The following is a 19,554-nucleotide window of genomic DNA, read 5'->3' on the forward strand; positions in this document are numbered from 1 at the left end:
TATACATATATACATTCTTTTTAAAATTCTTTTCTATTATGGTTTATCACAGGATATTAAATATAGTTCCCTGTGCTATACAGTAGGACCTTGTTGTTTATCCATTCTATATACAATATAATGGAAAAACCCAATATTTGTGAAGAGCAATAAAATGAGGTATGCCTGTACACCTTTTGGGCAATTCATTCTCAGTGATATGTCAGGAAGAAGAAATAAACTTTAACACTGGTTTGGCCACTCCTTAGCAAAGGTCTGATGTATGTTCACTAATGGAAATGATTGGAGAAGCAACTTCTACTTCAGCACAGAAAATATGGCCTAGACTTGTCTTAAAAAGGAAGTGGGGGGTAACTTCACTCATCTAAATTTTTATTAACTATAAAACAAAACCGAGAGCATTATTACTACTTTTAGCATTAGAGAAATCTTCATTCATAATTTTCAACTTAGGTTTTGTTGTTCACAACCAGGAAAGTATGTGGCAGAGCTATATAAGTACAATTTTTGCCTTTACAACTTATTTATAGTACAGCTAGGAATAAAGAAACCATAATTGTACTATGTATCAAACCTGGCCATTCGAATATAGACAGCTGCAAGTAATGGCCTACTTTTGAATTTAATTTATTCAATGAAATACACAGTTTTTAATACATAAAAAGCCAAATGAGGAGATCCTTATTTCATTCAAATTGTGAATATTTTGCTACTGCCAAACCAAGTAGCCTTTCTATTTTACAGTTCATGCTATTTTTAACTAATTATTAAAAGCAAAAGAAGTCAGCATTATGTTAGCCAAACAGTGTTGGTAGAGGAAGTGCCCACATGTTATGAAAGCCTGAGCTGCTTACATATGGTTAAATCACATTATTTCACAATATTTTCAGACACTGTGGAACTGATTATGTACAAAAACCCAATTATAAGAAATGCTTTTAATTAACTCATCTGTGTCATTTGAACATTCTGATAATGTTGAAGTTTAAGTGACTGTCATTTCGTTAGTTTCTAATTTACTTCACCAAGATGGTGGGATCATTAATGTTTTACAATTATTTTTGCTCAATTGCTATGGCCATTTTAATTCGAACCACATAACCAACCTTACTCTAAATCCTGTTGCTCTGACCTGGAGAAATTACGTAGACGATGTAAGTCAAAGCTTACAAACAAATCCAGCACTATCCATCATAGGTCAATAGCTTTGTATCTAGATTACAGGCTGCTAAATAGCTTCAGAGAGTCATTTATTAAAGGAAAATTAATGCTGACAATGGTTCTCAGCTGGTTAATCTTTTTATTTATTTATTTATTTATTTATTTATCTTTGGCTGTGTTGGGTCTTCGTTTCTGTGTGAGGGCTTCTCTAGTTGTGGCAAGCGGGGGCCACTCTTCATCATGGTGCGCGGGCCTCTCACTATCGTGGCCTGTCTTGTTGCGGAACACAGGCTCCAGACGCGCAGGCTCAGTAATTGTGGCTCACGGGCCCAGTTGCTCCGCGGCATGTGGGATCTTCCCAGACCAGGGCTCGAACCCGTGTCCCCTGCATTAGCAGGCAGAGTCTCAACCACTGCGCCACCAGGGAAGCCCGGTTAATCTTTTGACAGGTGTACCTTCTCACGTGTTCAAACATGTACTTCAAAAAGAAGAAATAAGTTACTTAAGAGAAGACCACAAAAGAAAGAATAATTCATCTTTTAATTCAGAAGTCTGTGGTATTTCCACTCCTTCCTCCTCTCATTATGGTGGTGTAATTATTTCCAACTTTATCATAGTCTACATTCAAATGTAAGGGTCTGACTAAACTGGGTAATTCTAAAGTTTTGGCATTCCCTGGGACCAAATTCTAACTTTCCATGCATATTCAACCATATGACACTATCAAGGCTAGTCCCATTGCAAAGGCAAAATTAAGACCTAAGTTATCCCAAAATAAATGCAACCATTTTGAGTTTTGAAATAACATATAGAAAGCTAGAACTCTAAAGCTGTGTAAGACATCTCATGGATTTCTTAAGACATTGTATATAAATATTTTGATGTCTATGAATAAGAAACAATAAATTACATTGCCATGCCATTTTAATTCAGGTCCACTCCCCAAAACAGGAAAATGTGGAATATATAATTAGGCAGCTGAAAGAATATTGGGAGAAGTATTTATTTTACCTTATATTGTACATACAAAACCAAAATATGTCCTGTGCTTAATTTTATTACAGCATTTATACACCTTATTAAATTAAAATCTTTGACTTTCTTACCCAATTCCTCTGTGACACCATAAAGCACTCACAAGGTGAGCACTGTGTCGTGTTTACGTCAGCAATCCCTTACCTGTCACAGTGCGTGATACATTCAATAAATAGTTGTTCAGTAAATTAATTTATGAGCATGGAACAAACAGTAAAGGATCTGGAGATGAAACATCTGGTTTTGGGATGTGCTGGCTATGTTATTTGTTATTATAAACAAATTATATTATAAACAAATTACATAACTTCTCTGAGTTTCGGTGTATAAAATAGGAAAAGCATTAATAACTTCTTCATAGAGTGGCTGTGAATATATGATGCTGTAAAATATAAAATGGTATTTAAATGTAAGGCTTTACTACTTTATAACCTGAATCTGCAAAGTGGGAGTTTTATCCTCACCTATATAATGCCTTGAGTCCTTTCCTATTTGGTTACCTAAGCCACTGTCTTTTCTAGGATAATTTCAGCCTCTCTGGCTAAACACTGGCTGGCTTGAGCCAATCCTATAAATAATGGAAGCAGGCTGGTCCAGATTAAGAAATACAGGACTTCCCTGGTGGCGCAGTGGTTAAGAATCCGCCTGCCAATGAAGGGGACATGGGTTCTAGCCCTGGTCCGGAAGGATCCCACATGCCGCGGAGCAACTAAGCCCGTGCACCACAACTACTGAGCCTGCGCTCTAGAGCCCGCGAGCCACATCTACTGAGCTCACGTGCCTAGAGCCCGTGCTCCGAAACAAGAGAAGCCACTGTAATGAGAAGCCCGCGCACTGCAACAAAGCGTAGCCCCCGCTCAACACAACTAGAGAAAGCCTGAGCGCAGCAGTGAAGACCCAATGCAGCCAAAAATAAATAAATAAATCTTAAAAAAAAAAAGAAATACTAAAGTGGTCCATAGCCAGTGATATTAAGATTACAGTGAAGACCTCTTGTAAAACCTTTCAAAAGCATCATAGCATGGGAAAATGACAAGAATGCTGCATTTGTTTGGTTTTATTCATTCAGCAAAATTAATCTACTAAGAATCAAGCCCATGGTAAGCCCTAGGGTTATAGATGAATAACATATGTCCCTGATCCTTAAGTTACACATCTGTGATCCAGCCCCTTCTCTCCTTAGCCATCACTACCACCTGGGCTGAGCCATCACCATCTCTCACCTGAATTACTGCAATAGCCTCCTACCTGATCTCCCTTTAGCTCTTGCCTCCAAAGTCTATTCTCCATACAGCAGCCAGAGGGATCCTTTTAAAATACAGCTGACCCTTGAACAATGCAGGGGTGAGGGGCACTGACCCCCCGCACAGGTGAAAATCTGAGTCTATTTATGGTCAGTCCTCTGCAGCTGCAGATTCAACCAACCATGGATCGTGTAGTACAGTAATATTTACTATTGAAAAAAATCTGCACATAAGTGGATCTCCTGTTGTTCAAGGGTCAACTGTATAAATCTAGTTCATGTTCCTTCCCTACTCTCCAGACTCCAAAGTGTCCCATCACTCTCATATAAAATCCAAAGTCCTACAAAGCGGTACATGACGTGGCCCTTGGCTACCTCTCCTATCTCATTTCATACTATTCTCTTAATTGCTCTCTGCTTTCCAGCCACCCTGGCCTCCTTGCTGTTCCTGAAACAGGTCAAGTAAGTTCCCATCCCAAAGCCTTGCACTTGCTATTCCTTCTGCCTGGAATGTTCTTTTCCTAGATATTTATGACTTGTTTCCTTTATTTCATTCAGGTTTCTTCTCAAAATTCACCTCTTTAGAGAGGCCTTCCCTGACCCCTCAAGCTATCAATCTAAAATGGCATCCTGCCACTCTCTATCCCCTTTTCCTGATTTAATTTTATTCACAGAATTGATTACCACCTGTTTATATTAACACCTCTATTTATCTGTTTCTGGTCTGTATTCCCTACGTGAAAATTAGCTCCATGAGAGCAGCAACTCTGGCTTATTCACCCCATATTCCCAGTGTCAGGTACATAAGAGATGCTCAGTAAATACAGTATGCACTCCAAGAGAGAAGAGGAGGCAATGGTGAAGGGAAGAGCAAGGAAATGAGTGACTGCAGTATGTGCGAGAGCTGCTCTCCTAGAGACACGAACAAAGCATTTGTCGTTCTAGCAAGTTTTTTCACTTATAAAGTGAGATGATTAGACAAGATTATCACTGAGCTACTTTTAACCTTTTGAAATTCTGTAATTTGGGATTCTCAAGTTCACATACATACACTTTCCCACATATTAATACACAAAACTGCAGCATGTTTCATTTCATGCAAATAATATATAAGAAGTTCCAGATTAGAGAAAAGAGATAGAAAATGAATTTTCTCATATAACGACGGTAATTAAATCTGACAAGCCTAAAGACTTGTGGTTGCCTTTAATGTTTTATCTAACACTTTGCTGTGATGATGTCTCCTGTGTTTCTCTCCCATGACCCTAGAATCAGAAAAACTGAACTCACTTGTACAGACAAATGAAAAGGCAAATGCCCAAACCATTCAAAATGGGTGGCGGACTACCCTGCTTTTAAAGTGATAGACATCTATCACTTCTCTTGGTAGACGTTTGATTTCAATCAACCTTACAGTGGTTGAAAGTTAAAGTGGAGAAGCACTTTAAATCTAATCCAAGTCTCTAAGTCTCTCCTCCCCTTTATAGAAAAGATATCACAGGGGGCCTCCATTATCTAAACTACCTTCCTTCTTTCTTTCCTGCCACTCCTACTAATAGTTGACATAAAAAATGTGACCATTCGAAATCCATTCCTCAGTGGTTCTCAACCCTGAGAATGACAAAGAAACAGTCCTTGCCCTCAAGGAGGTTGACAACTAGTGTTTGTGGTGGTGGCAGTGTGTGGGTGTGTGGGTGTGTGTGTATGGAGATGGGAAAAGAGATAAGGAAAACACACAAATATGATGAATAATAAAAGACTGTTAATGCATGCTACAGTAGAGGTATACACATAGTTGTAAGGAGGTTCAAAGAAGAAAATAGCAGCAGCAAGTATCTATTCAGTGCCTTTAACAACTTGCTAGATCTTTGTGCTAGGTACAATGATTCAGGGAATAAGCATATTTTCTAAATCAAAAATTAGGACCTGTTTTCTGGTATTAGGAGACTATCTGAAATACAACTATTCCAGAAAGTCCAAAATGTAAGGTCATGATAGGTATAAAACATAGTCTTTGCCCTCAAAAAGTCTAACATATAATTAGGAAAAAGAGACATATACTCAGAAGTAAATGCCAAAAGGTAGCGTCGTATACCAAGTGTCAGGTGGATGAGGGCAATCACCACCATATCTCGATTCCCCCTTTCCTTCTATTTTTCAAACTCTATCATCAAAAGAATAATGATTCTCAGAAAGAGAAAGGGTGAAGAAGCAAATAAGAAATTGTTCTCAGAGAGTAATGGTCTTACTGTTAACTGTCGGTAGGTTTGTGAAAACTTTGATAAGAATACAGGTATTATGAATCCACTTGTAAATTGTGTTCAGAGCAGTTTCAAATAACATGAACTGAGCAAATAATTTTGTCTATTTATACAGACACTGAGTTCTGCCTGTTATCTAAATGTACATAATACCCTACCTCTCTTTACAACAGATTTGAGTTTGCTTACTAGAACAAAACAATCAGAAAACTGAAAATCAGAATTAAGAACAAATACCAAAATGAAACCGTAAGATTTCACAATGAATTTCAAATACAGATCTCAGTTTTTTGGCAAACCTTATTTGGGAGAGAAATAAAGCAGTCTCAACGAAAACATAACTTATCCTTGAACTAAATTACATGCTTAAAATATTATTTGGAACTTTATGCAGGAGACAGTAAATGAAGTAATGGACAATGTTCTTCATATTTTTACATCAAAAGCAGTGATAGGGCTTCCCTGGTGGCGCAGTGGTTGGGAGTCTGCCTGCTAATGCAGAGGACGCGGGTTCGAGCCCTGGTCTGGGAGGATCCCACATGCCGCAGAGCAACTAGGCCCATGAGCCACAACTACTGAGCCTGCGTGTCTGGAGCCTGTGCTCCGCAACAAGAGAGGCCGCGACAGTGAGAGGCCCGCGCACCGCGATGAAGAGTGGCCCCTGCTCGCCGCAACTAGAGAAAGCCCTCGCACAGAAACGAAGACCCAACACAGCCAAAAATAAATAAATAAAAAAAAAAAAAAAAAAAGAGCAGTGATAATTTTTTCAAGTTAAACTGAGCTAAAACTCATTTCCCACTTTACATCATTTTCTGGCTAATCTTAGCCTTGTACCTGTAATATAAGTCAATATTAATATTAATAACCTCATTCTAATATTTATGTTTTTCCTAATCTTTGGCATTTTTATTTGACAGAAAACCAAAACAGGCTTAAGTCTTAAGTTATGCATTAACATGAACGTAACCAGCTGCTGAAGACATTATTCATTATTCCTCACCATTTCTATATAGTCTCACAGTTTCTATTTTTTCCATTAAGTAAAAGTTATTTTTTCTGAACTACTTAAATGTTTATGTTTCGGCAAAAAAGAGAACTACATAATTCACTGTATCTTCCCCCCTTTTCTTGAGTTGCAGGAAGCAATAACTTTCTCTTTTTCCTTAAATGGTTTCTGATATTTTCATTTTTAATATTCTTCTCAATGAACTCCAACCACTTCTCTGGTTTCCTCATCTACCCCCTGCAACAAAACCCACTATGCAATGCATACTGGAAACCCTTTACAGTGGCTGTCATGTGCAGTGACTTTTCATGCATCCATGTCTTTCCTGGGCTGTTCCCTTGTAAGAAATTCCCTTCCCTTTCTTCTTGGCCTAACTCCTGCTTATCTTTCAAGACTCAACTCAGGTCAACTCTGAGAAGCAGTGCATGACCATGACCCCCTTCTTCTATTCTTATAACATTCCTAATGATATCTCTAATAAAGCACTGATACTAATCAATGATTTTTCTGGTGTCTTGATAAGATCCTTATAGGCATGAGCTGTTTGAATCTTAGCATCCAGCATGTGTCTGATAAACATTCATTGTCTTTTTAGGAGGTAGGCAGAGAAGAAATCCATGATTAATAAAATGACCAAGAATAGTAAGACACTGTTTTCTAGCTTATCAAAAAAGCTCAACTTTGGAGCAGCATGATTCTCCACAGGTGATAATGGCATTTTCACTTATTGCTGAATAAACATGCATGAGCATAAGTGCACATGTATGGAGACATTATCATGAAGACTTAAAAAATGAACTTGTGATCTGAGTTAAGTGACCTGGAGTGAAGGTCACACCACTTGGACCAGTTACAACACCTCTCAATCTTGGTTGCTCCATCTGAAAATGGTGATATAAAAACACTTGCCATACTTAATTTGAAGCTCAAATGAAAGAATACATTGGAAAGATATTTTACACAGTTATTACCCTGGTGTTATAAAAAACTTAAATATAACAAAAAGTAGATCTACTCAGCTTGAACATGTCGAAGTCTTTAGCCTAGCAGTAGCAAAGAACTGAAATATGGAATTTAGCCTTACTGAGAAGCTGAACCAAGGGTTTTGATAGCAAAACTATTATGCAAGTGCAGGTAACTTAGAATAACCATTTATAAGTCACAAATAAGGAGATCATTTTCGATCCTATGACTCTTGAAAGAAGTCTTCAAATCCAGAGAAGGAAGAGATGGAAATCTAAAAAGTACAATCGAGTTAGATCTGTCTTTAATACTGTAAAATTCCTGCCACCAAAGCACTCTCATCGATATATAGCAAAACGTAGTAAATCACTTAATTTACTCAAAAGAACTTAAATGTTTTAACCAGTCTGCCATCAAAAGAGATCAAGAAGAGGGCCAATGGGACTTGGGCTGCAATGTGAGCCGTCTTTAAAATGCAATTGTTCTAATCATTTTCTACAGATGCAGCCTCGCAAGGGGCTGCTGTCACAGGGACCATTTACGACTTGTTATGGTGTCTCTATTGTTTACCAGCGACATTCGCTGAAAAAGGCGACAGCTGGGACAGAAAGCTGCTACTCAACGAACAATATAATCCCGTGAAAGTAATCAACAAATTTAAGGGTGTTAATTAACTTTACACTTTATCATGTTCAATTAGTTGTCCTTTCTAGAAAAGATTGCCGTGCACAATCAGTTTAGAGCGTGCCATGTTTGATTTGTAAGTGATCACTGCTTCTGTTTCAGAGTCCATGTCAGATGTTCTCTTGGGTTTTGGTGACACAGATGAATGGCTCTGCACATGTTAGGGGGTGATCTGGTTTAACATAAGCCAGCATAACATAACCCCTTGTTAACACTATTTCTGGCATTATCCAACCTGGAAACAGAAAAGCAAAAACGTTCACTGCACTATTCTGGAGCCAGATAAACAAAGTTCAGTTAGTTTTTCCTGAAATAAACATGGACACAAATACATGGAGAAATAATCAATTTTTCATCATTATTTTTCAAAATAAGACTTTTCTTTCGGGGGCATGTTTGAGATCATTTCCTCCCAGCAAGATCTCGAAGCTCTGCTGCATTATGCACAAAGCACCACTATATCCTCAGCCTGTACATAATGCAGATAGCCTTTTCCATGGCAGGTGAACAAATGCTAGGGATGTGTTGTTAAGTACTAGCTGGTGTTAAATTCTAGAATGTGACTTTTAAATCCAGACGCTCTATTTTATAAGTGTGGGAAATCTGCAAGGGAGTATATTAATCTATGAATGCAATGTGTTTTTCTCTTACCTTTAATGCACCTGTTCCTACTTGCTAATAGCATAAGGAAAAGTTCATGATGCAGTGACAATATATTCAGTACTGCATTTTAATGAAAGTCACTGCAGTTCCTCTGAACTGATAAATAGAGCTTTGTATCAAAATATTTCATAAGTCATTGATGCAGTGAACAAAACCCAAATCTGAGGTTTGGCAAAAGGTGTCCATCTATAAGAAAACAGAAGCAACGGACATGCATCTATCTCTTTAAAAACAAAAACAAACAAACAAAACACCCATCTATATAGGATGTTGAAACATCTTCATAAAGCTGCACTTTGCTCTTTCAGGCTAGCTGTTTCCCACATAATACAAATTAAATGCATACAAATAAACTACAGCTGGTTAGCTAGTTACAGCACACACAAGGACAAAGCTGAACTTCTTCAAAATAGAAAAGTTGTTAACTCTGAAAGCTAATAATGTCCTAAGTTAAATATTAAAGAAGGAAATTATAGGCTCTATCTGAAACAGCTGAAACCACAATACACAGCGGCAGAAAACATTAGTTTTCTGCAGAAGATCTGCAGGGAGAAGGGAAGTGGTCGATAGATCCTTAAATTGGAAGCAATAGCCATTCTTCTATCCCAAGTTGGCAGCTGCTACATTTGCAGACCTGGTTCATTATTTACCCATAATGACCATCAAGCTGCAGTCAAAGTCAGATCACAACAACTGTCAGCAGCTCTTTTAATTAGCCTTCTTTGAATTCAGATAAATATCACAATAGACCTGCTTATGCTGAAAGAGCAACAGAATGTTCCGCATGGAGCTGGGCTGGTTTGAGAAGGACCAGCGCAGAAAAGAAGCCATCAGAGTGGGGTTTTTAAAGGGTGGGGTAAATCAGAGAATGAAATGGTTTGCTTTTATTTTGAAAATCACTTTAAAAACCAATTCTCTGACATCCACCCCAGATCAAGATGGTACATAACATTGGATTTGCTATGAAACTCTAGCCTCCTAAAAGCTACATATCTGGAGCCCAAGGAGAAAGTTAACGATGTCTTGGGAGAATGTAATTTTTAAAACTCCATCTTGCAGATAATGTATCTTTCAGCTGTAAAAAAAATCATTTTTAAAAGCCAAATAAGAAATCTGGTATTAAACAGCTTGCAGCCTTTAAGTCCTTCTATTTTACTTTCTTTACGAGTTGCATAATTTGCAACATTTTTCTGTGATAGGAGTCAGATACTTCCCTGTACATTTTCTATACATTCCTTGCACTCAACATTAACAATCACGAAGTAGAGCAAGGCTAATAAACCAAATTGAGTAATCCAATCACTGCCATATTCCACAAACCTCTGGGGTTCCCCTCCATCTCCAGTTTGCTTGAGAAGAACACAAGCATAATGATCATCCGCCCTCTATTTTATAGAGAACTGATTGTTCACATGAGTTCTGTTATAACTTTGGGGGAAGGTAAAAGAAGTGATGGTTGACAAAGAAGGGAGGGTAGACAATAAGGAGGAATAAGCAAAAGGCCAGGTGATAACCTGGTAGCAAATCAGAGTAAACTCAGGATAGCAAGAAACTAAAGATTATGAAGGCTGTGCTAACAAGCTACACTCAGCTAACTGGGAATTATCATCTCCAAAACCCACTGGGGAATCCCTTGAGAATCTGGACTCTGGAATTGTGGGGCAGGCATAGTTGAAGAGGTGGCACTTCCAAATGTAAGCCAGACTTAGTCCACTCTGCCATTCTTTCCAGCCCCTTAGTTATTCAGTACCCTTTTGCCACCATTTCTATGTTGCATGATATCATATTAAGAAAGGGTAATTATCAGATCTGCATGAGGATCAAGGACACATTACTGTTTATACAGAGTTTAGATCTCACTTACTATTTCCTTATTGAGTAGAGAAACAATCCTATAGGAAGTAATAAAAAATTATTATATTTGTGGTCAACTTCAAGTACTAAAACCTACAGAACAAAACTTTTACTGAATGCTGTGAGACCAAATATGTGGTAAAGGCAACTACTGAATGTTGACGATGTAAGTGGTATGAGAACTCTTCACCTGGTTTCATGAGAATGAATCATGGCAGAAAGGAATGTTTCTTGCCCTACCTTTTTTTTCCCTGAAAGTAAAGAATAAGCCATATACATCATCCTATCACAGATGACAGCCTTCTCCCTCCTCACCTCTTAATACAAATTACCTCCTGACTACACTCACAGCCAGCAGCTTCATTTTGTTCAGGATGCTGAGTACAAAGTCAACTTGTCAGTTCCAAGTCTGGCTCAGTGTACTTGAACCAGGATCTACCTATTCTGTAATAATACCAAAGAAGACCTCACATCTGTTAGGATGGCAACTCTAAAACAAAACAGAAATATAACAAGCAATGGCGAGAATGTGAGAAATAAGAACCCCTATGCATTGTTGGTGGGTATGTAAAATGGTGCAGAAGTACAATGGAGTATTATTCAGCCTTAAAAAGGAAAGAAATTCTAACACATGCTACAACATGGATGAAACTTGAGGACACTGTGCTAAGTGAAACAGGCCAGTCCCCAAAAGACAAATGCTGTATGAGGTACCCAGAGTAGTCAAATTCATACAGACAGAAAGTAGATGGGCTTTCCAGGGGAGAGGGGAAGAGGGAAATAGGGAGCTACCGTTTAATGGGTACAGAGTTCCAGTTTTGCAAGATGAAAAGAGTTCTGGAGATCGATGATGGTTTAGTATTTGCAACCACTGTACGTTTAAATTAAATAAGTAAATTAATTAGAATACCAAAGAAAATTAATTTTTTAATTGGTGGCATTCTGATTCTCACATATTCCAAAAGATCAGAGTATTTCAATGAGATGCTATTAACTTCAATATAATGAATTTTACAAATCATTAATGCAGTTAGGTAGAGAAAATTGAAGACTAGAGTCTTATAACCTCCATTTAAAAAATACGTAACAGTTAACGGGAAATAAGTAAGTGTACACAGTTGAGCCAAATGGCTCAAAACTAGGATCCTCTAATTTTCAATATTACGCTCATTCCACTAGGCCAAGTTGCCTCCCCAAAGAAAAATGCACAAATTCTGATGAGAGGTCAGCTAGGAGTTAAGGTGAAAAAGGAGACTGATCAAAGCACAAGGTCTGGGATCAAGAACTGGTTAAACTAAAAGCATAGGCTAAAGAAAGAAGCAAATGATTTTAAGTCCATGCAGATTGGTACTTAAATTTAAACCACAAACATGGGAGCAGGGAAAAAAATCCCAATATGTTCCACATGCCATCATACATAAAAATAACACCTAGTGGCTTGACATAGTTGGGGTGAAGGGCAGGCACGTGGAACATGAGAAAATATAAAACAAAGTGAAATGGCTTCAAGATTCAAGAGAAGGCAATAATCCCAAGATAATACTACTTGGAAACAGAGTGACGGTTGTCTGATTTGCCTAATTATGAAGCCAGATTTAGGCCAATGGGTTAGGGTTATTTCATCTTCTTCTAACCCAAAGGCATGAGACATGACGGTGCCTTTGTGTGAACTGTAAAAAGGTACCCTTCAGGGCAGATGACCCAGAAAAAGGCAGCCCCTTTGGGTGACCAAATCAGAAAAAAGGCTTTACCTTAAACAGACAGAAGAAGGTGAGAACACCAAGTCTGGCATGTGGAGAGTAAACTGAATTTCACCCCCAATTCAGGTCTCCTCAGCGGGGCACAACCTGAAGAGCGTAACACCTTGAGAAGGCACACCAGACCTATGTTCCAGCTCCAGTTCTGACAGGACAGTGTTATTTTGGGCAAATCAACTGCTTTGAGCCTTAGAGCCCTCTCCTATAAAATGAATCTCATCGCCAACTGTACTAATCTGTGGAAATGACAAGTTAATCACAGGTAATCCACACATCCATTCAGCATTACTGAACTCCTACTACAATCCGCAGCACTAGGCTAGGCAACTTCAAGACAGGGTTAGGGTCCCTTGGCCCCAAAATCTTCCAATCCAAAAATGTCCCATCTAACGAGCTCAGCACGTTTTGTCCTCCCAACCCTCCTCTCACACAGACCCCCAACTGGTTCTTCCTTCTGCACATCTTTTCTCAGTTAAGACATTACTACTATCCGCATACACTAGAAACCCCACGGCAACATTTCTCAAGGCCAGTTCCTCAGAACACTAATTCTACAGGATGTTTTTGGATGTTTACAGTGATGTGGTAGCTATGTTTTGTTTGTTTCTGGCCAGTAAGGCTTCCCATTCTCCTTCTGTTAACAAATCCTGCCTCTCTGGCCAAAGGGTTGCGCTCACAGACAATAAGCGTACCCCATCCTCAGGAAAACAGTACCTAGTCCATGGGGCCAAGGAAATCCAACAAAACCAAGAGTTCTGTCCTGGGTTGCTAAGCTAAGGTTACTGAAGGCCCATGTGAACAGTGTCTGCAGTAAAAGATAATGAGGTTGACAAGCAAAAGCACAGCAGAAACTAGCAGATAATAAAGACAAAAAAGAGTGTTTTAGCAGCATCAGGTGCTCAATTCTAGTCACTAAAACCCTGGTTCTTGAAGCTCTTCTTTCAATTTGAGAGCTACCCCAGTAATTTCCTACCCTCCTGCCCCCAGTCTGTCAAACTGATTAAAGGTTCTGTGGTCAAATACATACTGGGTTAAACAAAGTTAAACAGATATCTAAGAATTTAAGGGCTTACTTTAATATGCAAATATGCACTTTGAATAGTTCCAAAAGAGGGACAAAAAATGCATCATTTCTCAAATTTATTTGAATACAAAAAAAGAAACCTCCTCAGAACTAGTTTTCTCAGGAGCTATGTCTCAGGAAATGCTACTTCAGTCATCTGACTTCTTTTTAACTGTCTATATCCAGCTACTAATATCTGTAGATTCTGATCTGAAATTTCGATTTTGGTTAATATTTTCTCAGTGTGTTTTCTCTCCCCTTATGTTTAATCTTTTTGTGTAGTTTTTTCTTCTTACTTTCTTTCCTTTTTTTTTTTTTTGGCCACGCAGCACAGTTTACGGGATCTTAGTTCCCCGACCAGGGACTGAACCTGGGTCCTTGGCAGTGAGAGCACGGATTCCTAACCACCGGATGCCAGGGAATTACCTCTTTTCTTTTCTTAAAAGATGTTTGGTACATGACTCTTTTTGAATTATGGTTTTCTCAGGGTATATGCCCAGTAGTGGGATTGCTGGGTCGTATGGTAGTTCTATTTTTAGTTATGTAAGGAACCTCCATACTGTTCTCCATAGTGGCTGTATCAATTTACATTCCCACCAACAGTGCAAGAGGGTTTCCTTTTCTCCACACCCTCTCCAGAATTTATTGTTTTTAGATTTTTTGATGATGGCCATTCTGACTGGTATGAGATGATATCTCATTGTAGTTTTGATTTGCATTTCTCTAATGATTAATGATGTTGAGCATTCTTTCATGTGTTTGCTGGCAATCTGTATATCTTCTTTGGAGAAATGTCTATTTAGGTCTTCTGCCCATTTTTGGATTGGGTTGTTTGTTTTTTTTGATATTGAGCTGCATGAGCTGCTTGTAAATTTTGGAGATTAATCCTTTGTCAGTTGCTTCATTTGCAAAATGTTCATTGCAGCTCTATTTACAATAGCCAGGACATGGAAGCAACCTAAGTGTCCATCAACAGATGAATGGATAAAGAAGATGTGGCACATATATACAATGGAATATTACTCAGCCATAAAAAGAAACGAAATTGAGTTATTTGTAGTGAGGTGGATGGACCTAGAGTCTGTCATAGAGTGAAGTAAGTCAGAAAGAGAAAAATAAATACAGTATGCTAACACATATATATGGAATCTAAAAAAAAAAAAAAAAAGGTCATGAAGAACCTAGGGGCAAGACAGGAATAAAGGCACAGACCTACTAGAGAGTGGACTTGAGGATACGGGGAGGGGGAAGGGTAAGCTGGGACAAAATGAGAGAGTGGCATGGACATATATACACTACCAAACGTCAAATAGCTAGCTAGTGGGAAGCAGCCGCATAGCACGGGAGATCAGCTCGGTGCTTTGTGACCACCTAGAGGGGTGGGATAGGGAGGGTGGGAGGGAGGGAGACGCAAGAAGGAAGAGATATGGGGACATATGTATATGTATAACTGATTCACTTTGTTATAAAGCAGAAACTAACACACCATTGTAAAGCAATTATACTCCAATAAAGATGTTTTTTTAAAAAAAAAGAGGGTTTGGTGTTAAAAACCAACAAACAAACAGAATTTAACTGAATAAATTTTAAAGAACTTATTGGATTTATCCAATGTTTCATCAATCAGACAGCAACCAATCTAAAAGACAGAAAGGAGTTCTAAGAAGCTATACAAAATGAAAGATTTTACAGGAGGAAGGGAGTGGGAACAAGAAACTTATACTGGACAAAACAGCACATTGGTTTTTGGAAGGTCATTTTCCTTTAGGTGATATCAGGGGTGTACTGGGCAGATTACCTAACTAGGGCTGATCAGGCAATTCCTGATGGACTGGTTTAAGATTACATTTCTGGGAGAGCTGAAACAGTAATTAAGGTAAGTCTCAGTTTGGAGATGTGGGGCTTCGCATAAGTGACTCCATTTTGGGCCTGTTGTCTTGTTTTTAACAATTGCTAATCGTAGGATTAAAAAAAATAAAGAAAAAAATATTTTACCCACTAAATTTAAAAATACATACACACACACACACAAACACACATATATAAATATATACAACAAGAATTAAGTACACTGTTCAGGAAAATATTTTTTACCAAAGAAAAATGATAAAGAAGCCATATGTCATAAAATAATCAATTGCATGACTCCCCATCAAGCTTCCAAAAACAAAAACAAACAAACAAACAAAACACTGGATCATCAACTGAAAGGCAATTCAATAAATATTATATACCAGGAAGTATCCACTATGCCCAAATCTAGAGACTAGATTTAAGCAGCATTCACCAAAATAAAATATAAATACATCCTTGCAAAACTCATGTTTATCTTCTCAAGTCAAATACATGTGTGTATGTGTTTGTATGTCTTGAAAGCTTGACTAGAGGGTGAAACCAAGAGTCACATGATCAAAGGTGTAAACTGCATTTCTTTCCTTGCCCTCTTCAGGGACTATACTAAATTAACACCAAAAATGTATTCTGAAAATAAAATTTATATTAAAGATAATCATAAATTAGAGAATATATAGTTTCAATTTAATGGAGAAAACAGTCCACTCTCCTTCCATAAGCTGCAGTATTGGAAGAAATGTCCATCAGTAAGTTAGTTCACTAATCCTAAGACTCAGTTTTCTCTTTTGTTTCTTTTTTTTTTTAATTGGAGTATAGTTGATTTACAATATTTTTACTTTCTGCTGTACAGCAAAGTGAATCAGTTATATATATATACATATATCCACTCTTTTTTACATTCTTTTCGCATATAGGTTATTACAGAGTATTAAGTAGGGTTCCCTGTGCTATACAGTAGGTTCTTATTAGTTACCTATTTTATATATAGTAGTGTGTATATGTCAATCCCAATCTCCCACTAACACTTGTCATTTTGTTTTGTTTTTTCCATAGTAGCCATTATAATGAGTGTGAAGTGGTATCTCATTGTGATTTTAATTTGCATTTCCCTAATGATTAGTGATGTTGAGCATCTTTTCATGTGCTTATTGGCCATTTGTATACCTTCTTTGGAGAAATGTCCACTCAAGTCCTTTGCCCAATTTTAAATTGGGTTGTTTTCTATTATTGTTGTTGACAATTTTATTTTTCAAAATGTGTTTTATTTTTGTTTTGAAAATTAAAAAAGAATTTAGGAGCTCTTTCCTATACTCAGCTTGCTTCCTTATAATATACTTTCAAAATCTATTCAAAATTTGCATTCTCCCAGAAGTCTTACTTTAGCTGCATCCCAGCTGAACATATTTTTTCCATTATTGTTGAGTACTATTCTTTTTCTCTCATATGACTTCTTTGAGTAAAGAATATGAACTCTTTAGAAATGTGATTTTAAATTTCAAATGTACAGAAGGTTTTAATTGTAATTAAATTGCATTGTTGTTAGACAATGCAGTCTATAAGATATAGATTCTTTGGAGTTAGAGACTTGCTTTATAGGCAACTTTGTGGTCACTTTTTAGTACTTTTTTTTTCCATATGTCTTGAGAAATACATTTCTTCTTCAATTTCTGGGTATGAGGTTCTATACACATCCTCCAGATCAAGCTTGTTAAATGTGTTACTCAAATCTATTGCATCTTTTTTTTTTAATTGATCATCAATTGCTTAAGAGAGGTATACTGAAATCCACTATTATGGTGGACCTTTACCAATTTCTCCCTGTGGTTCTATTCTTTTTTGCTTCATAAATTTTGGACGTTATTTTATTACATGCAGTACATAATGTTTTTAAAGTAGGTCTGCTGGAGATAAATTCTCTTAGTTTTCCTTTAGCTGAGAATGTCTCTATTTCACCTTCATTCATGAAGGATATTTTGCCATATATAGAATTCTGGTTTCAGCACTCTAAAAATGTTGTTCTACTGCCTTCTGGGCTTCATGGTTTCTCTGAAGTCATTCAAATCATTGTTCCTCTGTAATGCATCATTTTTCTCTGGCTGCTTTCAAAATAATTTTCTTTTTCTCTGATTTTCGGCAGTTTGTTTATGATATATCTGGGCATGAATCTCTTTGAGTTTATTCTGTTTCAGGCTCACTGAGCTTACTGGATTTATAAGTTTGTCTTTTGTCAAACTGGGGGCACTTTCAGTCATTTTCTCAGTCATTTTTTTCTTCAAATATTTTTTTCTGCACCACACTCTCTCATCTCCTTTTGGAACACCAATGGCACAAACATTAGACCTTTTGATGTTATTTCACAGGATCCTGAGGCTCTGTTCATTGTTTTAAAGTCTTTTTTCTCTCTGTTGTTCAGAACAAATAATTTGTATTCGTATCATTTCTGTCTTTGAATTCACTGCCTCTTACCTTTGTCATATCCACTCTGCTTTTGAACGCTTAGTGATTTTTTTCAAATTTCTAGTTACTGTTTTTTTCAGTTATAAAATTTCAATTTGGTTCTTTATAGCTTCTATTTCTTTACTTCTTGGAACATGGTTATGATAGCTATTTTAAAGTCACTGCTTGATATGAAACATCTGGGTAATCTCAGAGTTGGCATCTTGATTGTCTTTTCACTTGAGAATTTATCAGATTTTCCTGGTTCTTTCCATGTCAAGTAATTTTTCATCATATCACAGACATTTGGAATATTATATACTATGGGACTTTGGGTCTTGCTCAAATTCTATGAAGAATACTGTGTTTTGGTTTTTGTCTGTCTGTTTGCTTTACCAGACAATTGGCCAGGTTAGGGTCAAGCTGCACACTGCAAACCTTTTGTGGGTTGTGGTTTCAATGTCAGTTCAGCTTTCAAAGTCTTAGTGGTGCCATTTGAATTGTACTACATATGCATTAGCAGGGGCCAGTCTGATACTTAGGAGATTGTCTACCCTATAGTTAAGTTCTTAAAGCTTTTGGTATGCTGTTTAGGGTGAGATCTATGCTGTATGGCTCTGGAATGGACTCAACAGAACAGAAAGGTAGAGATTCTTGGCAGAGAAATATAGACTATTAAAAAGGACTAAAAGGGGGGCTTCACTGGTGGCACTGTGGTTGAGAATCCGCCTGCCAATGCAGGGGACACGGGTTCGAGCCCTGGTCCAGGAAGATCCCACATGCTGCAGAGCAACTAAGCCCATGCACCACATCTACTGAGCCTGTGCTCTAGAGCCTGCGAGCCACAACTACTGAGCCCACGTGCCACAACTACTGAACCTCGTGCGCCTAGAGCCCATGCTCCGCAACAAGAGAAGCCACCGCAATGAGAAGCCCGCGCACCGCAACGAAGAGTAGCCCCTGCTCACCACAACTAGAGAAAGCCCATGCACAGCAATGAAGACCCAACACAGCGAGAAAAAAAAAAAAAACCACATATAAGTGAGATCATATGGTATTTGTCTTTCTGTCTGACTTATCATACTGCCCTCAAGGTCCATCCATGTTGTCAAAATGGCAACATTTCCTTTTCTTCAGCTGAATAGTATTCCACTCTATGTATGTATGTGTGTATGTACATATGATTAGATAGATAGATGATAGAGAGAGAGAGAGAGAGAGAGAGAGAGAGAGAGAGAGAGAGAGAGAGATCTCCACATCTACTTAATCCATTCATCCATCAATGGACACTTAGGTTATTTCCATATCTTGGTTATTAAAAATACTGTTGAAATGAACACAGGGGTACATGTATCTTTTTGAATTAGTGTTTTCATTTTCTCTAGATAAATACCCAGGAGTGGAATTGCTAAATCATACAGGAGTTCTATTTTAACGTTCTGAAGAACCTCCGTACTGCTCTCCATAGTGGCTGAACCAACTCACATTCCCACCAGCAGTGCACGAGGGTTCCCTTTCTCCACACCCTCCCCAACGTTTGTTATTTCTTGTCTTTTTTACATTAGCCATACTAA

The 19,554-nt window shown here is 37.8% G+C and overlaps 1 protein-coding gene across 6 annotated transcripts in view; it reads right to left on the reverse strand.

The window, feature by feature from the left end:
* HIBADH (3-hydroxyisobutyrate dehydrogenase) overlaps positions 1 to 19,554 on the reverse strand; it is a 129,527-nt gene that overhangs the window by 42,810 nt on the left and 67,163 nt on the right. The gene's annotated exons all lie outside the window — the stretch shown is intronic.

The sequence above is a fragment of the Eubalaena glacialis genome, chromosome 8 (genome assembly GCF_028564815.1).
Source record: "Eubalaena glacialis isolate mEubGla1 chromosome 8, mEubGla1.1.hap2.+ XY, whole genome shotgun sequence".
Lineage (NCBI taxonomy): Eukaryota > Metazoa > Chordata > Mammalia > Artiodactyla > Balaenidae > Eubalaena > Eubalaena glacialis.